Consider the following 6132-nt stretch of genomic DNA (forward strand, 5'->3'; position numbering starts at 1 on the left):
ACTGCATCATAGTTAGAGTTTATACATATTCTACTACTCTCTCTTGTTAGGACTACTTGGTTGAAGTGATGATTTCTTTTCCAAGAAACTATTCTAGGGCATTTCACTAATTTGAATAAATTTTTTTTCGTTAAAGTTGCTTGAAGAAATTTATTTTGGAACATGGTTTTAGAGCTAGAACACACAAGTCCAGTGAGATTTTGAGCCTATTTGATTGGTTGCATCATATCAACTAATATTTTGTTCTGGTGTGTGTTATTCTCTCTAAGATTGTGATCTTTGTCTTGCTTAATTTTATATCTCCATTGTTTGATGTGTGAATGCATCTATGTGATTGAGGCCTTTGTTTCACTAAGCTCACTTACCCAAATGGCCTTACCCTTGTTATCAATCCTTTGCAAACCAATGTTGGTCCTTTTTAACCCCATTTGTTCTTTATTTTAGCACATCACTAACTCTAAGGGAAAAACAATGAATGTCCTTAATTGAATCCTTGGTTAGCTTAGACTAGTAAGAGTGTACATGAATTAAGTGTGGGTAAATTGAGTTTGGTAACATTTGGTTTGGGAATAAGGTATTGTATATCTTTGTGAAAATATGAAAAAGATAGTTAAATACATGTTCGTGCATTCAATACCTTAATCATATGCATTGATCTTTCGTATTTATATAATCCACCACATATATAAAAGAATAAAAAGAAAAAGAAGAAAAATAAAAGAAAAAAAACAAAAATAAAAGAAAAATAAAAAAAAGAAAAAGAAAAAGAGAAAAAGAAAGCAATAAAAAGGGGACAAAATGCCCCAAAGTAAGTGGTGATAGCAATACATATGTATTGTGCTCAAATTTGGGATGCACGAATATGTGGCAAAAGATAGTCAATGGGCAATTAGGTTTTACATTTTTATTCCATGGATTGTCTTAGGTTAGGTGGGAAGTTTAGGTTAATTAAAGATTCAGATTTCAGTCCACTTGACCAAATACAATCCTACATTGACCTTAACCCCATTACAACCTTTGAAAAAACTTCTTGATATTTGTATTCATGTATTGAATATATGTTGATTAGTAGAAAAAAATCAAGCCTTGGAAAGCAAGATTAGTAGAGAATTGAGAGGATCGACCCTCAAACTCTAGAGAGATTAGAGTGCAAATATTTTCGGTGAGGGTTCGATGCTCAATTCCTTGTTCCCGGCTTTCACGAGCTTTCTTCTTGCAAGTCTATTTGTACCTCATTTTGTGATTTGAATTAGTGTAATTCTTTAATCATCATACTATTTCAGCCCTACTTGTTCATATATGTTCTTGGGAATTGATTTACTTTTAACCAAGTAGGTAGAAGCATTTTGCATTGAGTTGCATATAGATAGGTTGCATGTAATAAGTCCTACCCTTTCCCTTCACTCTTTTGGTTCCCTTGAGCTTAGCATGAGGACATGCTAATGTTTAAGTGTGAGGAGATTTGATGAACCATTATTTTATTGCTTATTTTGGATCGAATCAAGTAGATTTTATCAATTTTTTACTCTCACGTATCCATATAATTTGCATATTTTTAAGATTCCTTTCTAATTTTGTGCTATGATTGAAAACATACTTCCTAGGCCTTAAAATCACTAATTTTTAATCCGCTTTTATTACCATTCGATGTCGTGATATATGCGTTAAGTGATTTTAGGGTTTATAAGGCAAGAATGGCTTAGAAGATGGAAATGAAGCATGCAAAAGTGGAAGAAACACAAAGAATTGAGGATTTGAGAAGCTGGTCCCAACGCGTACGCATAACTGACGTGTGAACATGACCAAGTATAGAGTCCATATGACGCGTATACATGACTGACGCGTAGGCGTGACCTTGCGCATAGTTCAACAATGCGTACGCGTGGCTGATGTGTACGCATGACGAGTGTCACGTGTTGCAATAAGGGGAATACGCTAGGGGTGATTTTTGGGCTGCTTTTAGCTCAGTTTCAAGCTCGAAAATGAAGACAAAAGGCTTAGGATGGAGCAGTGAAGACACAAGCTGTCATATTTGGTTTTAGCATATTCTAGGTTAGGTTTTCTAGAGGGAGAAGCTCTCTCTTGTTTCTAGAATTAGGGTAGAAATAGGATAATTTCTCTTAGGATAGGTTTAATTCTTGTCTTGGTTTAGTTTCCCTTTTACTTTCTTGTTGCTACATCTTTGCTCTTTAGTTTATATGGTTAATTTTCCTTTTATGTCATTTTTATGTTTATGAGCACTTTGTTAATTTCCATTTTCATTAATGTAATTTGACATTTCTTTGTTTATTGTTGCTTGATTTAGTTGTTATTATCGTTTTCTTGTATTTGGTAGACATAGATTTTATATTCTTGTTAATTTTCTATGCATTTATTTTATGCCTTCCAAGTGTTTGATAAAATGCTTGGTTGGATTTTAGATTTTTGTGTTCTTGGCTTGGGTTAGTGATTTGGAGACTCTTGAATTATCAAAATCTCTTGTTGATTGGTAATTGAAGATTGCCGGTTAGCTTGAACTTCACTAAATCTAGTCTTTCACTATGAGTTGACTAGGACTTGTGAACTCAAGTTGATTGTATGCACTTGACTTTTCTTCATTGGTTAGAGGTTAACTAAGTGAAGGCAATTTACATTTACCATCACAACTGAGGATGATAATGAGGATAGGAATTCCAATTCATACCTCTTGCTAAGACTTTTCTTAGTTGTTAGTTTATTTTCTTGTTATTTGCATTCCTTGTTCATCATTCAAAACCCCAAAAATACTTTCCCACAACCAATAATAAGTACACTTTTCTGCAATTTCTTTGAGAGACGACTCGAGGTTTAAATACTTCGGTTATTTTTATTGGTTTGCATTGTGACAAACAAATTAAACGTTGACTGAGAATTGTATGTCAGTTTAGAACTATAGTTGCAACGTGATTTTATTGAGAAATTCTTTATCGACATATGACATTAATCCTCCATTAACCATTAGAGGAAGAATACCCTGTCACCATTAGAGGGAATATGTGTCCTATCACCGTTAGAGGGAATATGTGCCATATCACCATTAGAGGGAATAAGTGCCCTGTCACTCTTACAAACAGAGAGAAATCATAGACATATTCATCATCATTCATCCTCATCTCTTATTATCATGCTCATTCTCATCATATCTTGTTCAAAACTCATTCATCATCCCTTCATCAACCCACGTGTCACAATCACTAACCCAGAGCAAGTAGATAACATCACTGTATTTTACCCAGAGTCTGATGGGAGAAAAAATACTAGTTAAGAATTTCTAAAAATTATTTTCTAAAGTAGCGTTGTAAGCACAGTCTTAACCGATGAAATTTCCACTATCAATTTAGAAGTGTGTCATAATTAAGAATAAATAACCGGGAGTAGAATCTCGGGTCGTTTCCCAAAGAGTTAACACAATGATGCAAAAAATTGATCAGGAATTTTCTGAATATTTTTAAGGTTGAGAACAGAAAAATTAAATAACCAGAAATTAAAGCAATGAATAATAACAAGAGATGTTATGTATTTAATATAAAAGACCTTGGCTAGGAGAAAATTAATTGGAGTTTCTATCCTTGTTGATTTTTCCAGGTATAATGGTAAAAGTTTATTGCTTCCACTTAGTTATCCTCTAACTAATGAAGGAAAGTCAAGTGGGTAGCACTAACTCTGGTTCACAAGTCCTGGTCACTTTCTAGGGAAGGACTAGAGTTAGTGAAAACAAATTAGCCAGCAATTTCCAATTACTAATTAATACTTGAGTATTACAACTCAAGGGTTTCCAATTAATCACCTCTAAATCCAAGTTAGAATATCTATTCCATTAATATGAATACCTTTTTCACAAACATGTAAAAGGAGTAAATAAAAGACATGGTAATTTTGGAAAATTAATTAAATTAAAATTGGCATAAACAATTAATTAAAAGGGATTAATCAAGTAGAATAATCAAATGTGATAATAATTCATTACAATAATAGAATTCAAAATAACAATATCCAAATATGAGAACAAAGCAATTAAATAAAAAGAGTAATTAAGTTATTGGAAAAGCAAACTATAGAGATGATGACTTTAATAGAAGGTAGTAGCAGCTCTCCCAAATCCAATCCAAAAGCAAAACTAAAAAATGCTAAGAACCCTAGGAGAAGTAGTGTTTCACTCTCTAGAATTCAAAAACTAAACAAAACTAAAGTGAAAAATGAAAGTATGTCCAGTCTCAACTACACCCCTGCCTCTAGTCTGTGTTTTTGGGCTTTAAACTGGGTCTAAATCAACCCAGAAATTGTCCCCAGCGAGTTCTGATAAGTGTAGCACGTGACGTTCTGTCACGCGTACGCATCGACCACACATACGCGTCGCTGGGCTTTTGTGCTTGTCACGCATACGCATCGCTGTAAGATGCGCTATTTCACGCGCACGCGTCAGCCATGCGTGCGCGTCACTCCTCGCTTCTAATCTCTTTGGTTTCTTGTGTTTCCTCCACTTTGACATGCCTCTTCTTCATCCTTTAAGCCATTCATGCCCTATAAACCTGAAAACATTTAACAAACACATCACGGCATCAAATGGTAATAGAGAAAAAATTAAAAATTAACAATTTTAAGGCTTAGGAAGCAAGTTTTCAATCATAACACAAAATTAGGAAGGAAATAAAAAACATGTGATTTACATGAATAAGTGTATGAATGATTGATAAAATCCACTCAAATTAGTACAAGATAAACTATAAAATAGTGGTTTATCAATCTCCCCACACTTAAACATTAGCATGTCCTCATGCTAAGCTTAAGGAAACCAAAAGAGTGACGGGGAAAAAGTGAGACCTATACAATGCAACCTGTCTATATGAATGTAACTACATGCTAAGATGCTTCTACCTACTTGGTTAAAAGTAAACAAATTCTCCAAGACAAATACGAACTGAATTCCACTAATTCAAATCACAAAATAAAGTACAAGTAAACTTGTAAAAAGAAAGCTCATGAAAGCCAGGAACACAGAATCGAGCATCGAACCACTGAAAGTGTATACACTCTAATCACTCAAGTATTTAAGGGTCGATTCTCTTGGTTCTCTACTAATTTTGCTTTCTAAGGCTTGCTTTTCTTCTACCAATCAACACAATTTAATGCACAAATACACATATCAAGAGGTCTTTTCAAGGGTTGTAATGGGGTTAGGGTCAAGGTAGGAATGTATTTGATTAAGTGGACTAAAATCCAAATCCTTGATTAACCTAAAATTCTCATCTAACCTAAGACATTCCAAGTCATTACAATGCAAAACCTACTACCCATTGATTATTTTTGTCACAAATTCATGTACCCTAATGTCCTTTGAATACAAATCATATGCATTAATTATTTTACTTGGGGTATTTTATCCCCTTTTTATTTATTTGCTCTTTTTTTTTCTCATATATATTTTTTTCAGTGAGTTAATGCATATGATTAATGTGCTAGATGCATGAACAAGTGTTCAAACTGTTTTCAGATTTTCATATAAGAATATAAAATACCCAATTTTCTAAACATGTATTCCCCAATTTAATTTCTCCACACTTAATTCATGTGCACCTCACTAGTCTAAGCTAATCAAGGATTCAAATTAGGGACATTTATTGTTTTATGCTTAGAGTTAATAATTGTGCTAAAATAAAGAATAAATGGGGTAAAATGGCTCAAAATTGGTTTGCAAGGGGAATGATAGGGTAAGGCCATATAGGTATGTGAACTAAATAAAACAAGGCCTCAATCACATAAGTGCATGCATATATGAAACCATGAAAATATAGAATCAAGCAAGATATAGATCATAATTTTAGAGAGAACAACACACACCAAAATAAAACATTGTTTGATAAAAATGCAACCAATCAAGTAGGCTCAAAATCTCACTGATTTTTGTGTGTTCGAGCTCTAAAACCATGTTCCAAATTAAGTATCTTTAAATAATTAAGTTCAAAAAAATTATTAATTCAACTTAGTGAAATACTATAAAATAGTGTCTTCAAAAGAATTTATCACTCAACCAAGTAGTACCTAAATGCAAGCAACTACTACTCATGCAAGTTATCCTATCTAACGAAAGAAAAATGAAATATTGGTGTTGAGAGA

Source organism: Arachis stenosperma, chromosome 3 (genome assembly GCF_014773155.1).
Source record: "Arachis stenosperma cultivar V10309 chromosome 3, arast.V10309.gnm1.PFL2, whole genome shotgun sequence".
Taxonomy (NCBI): Eukaryota; Viridiplantae; Streptophyta; class Magnoliopsida; order Fabales; family Fabaceae; genus Arachis; species Arachis stenosperma.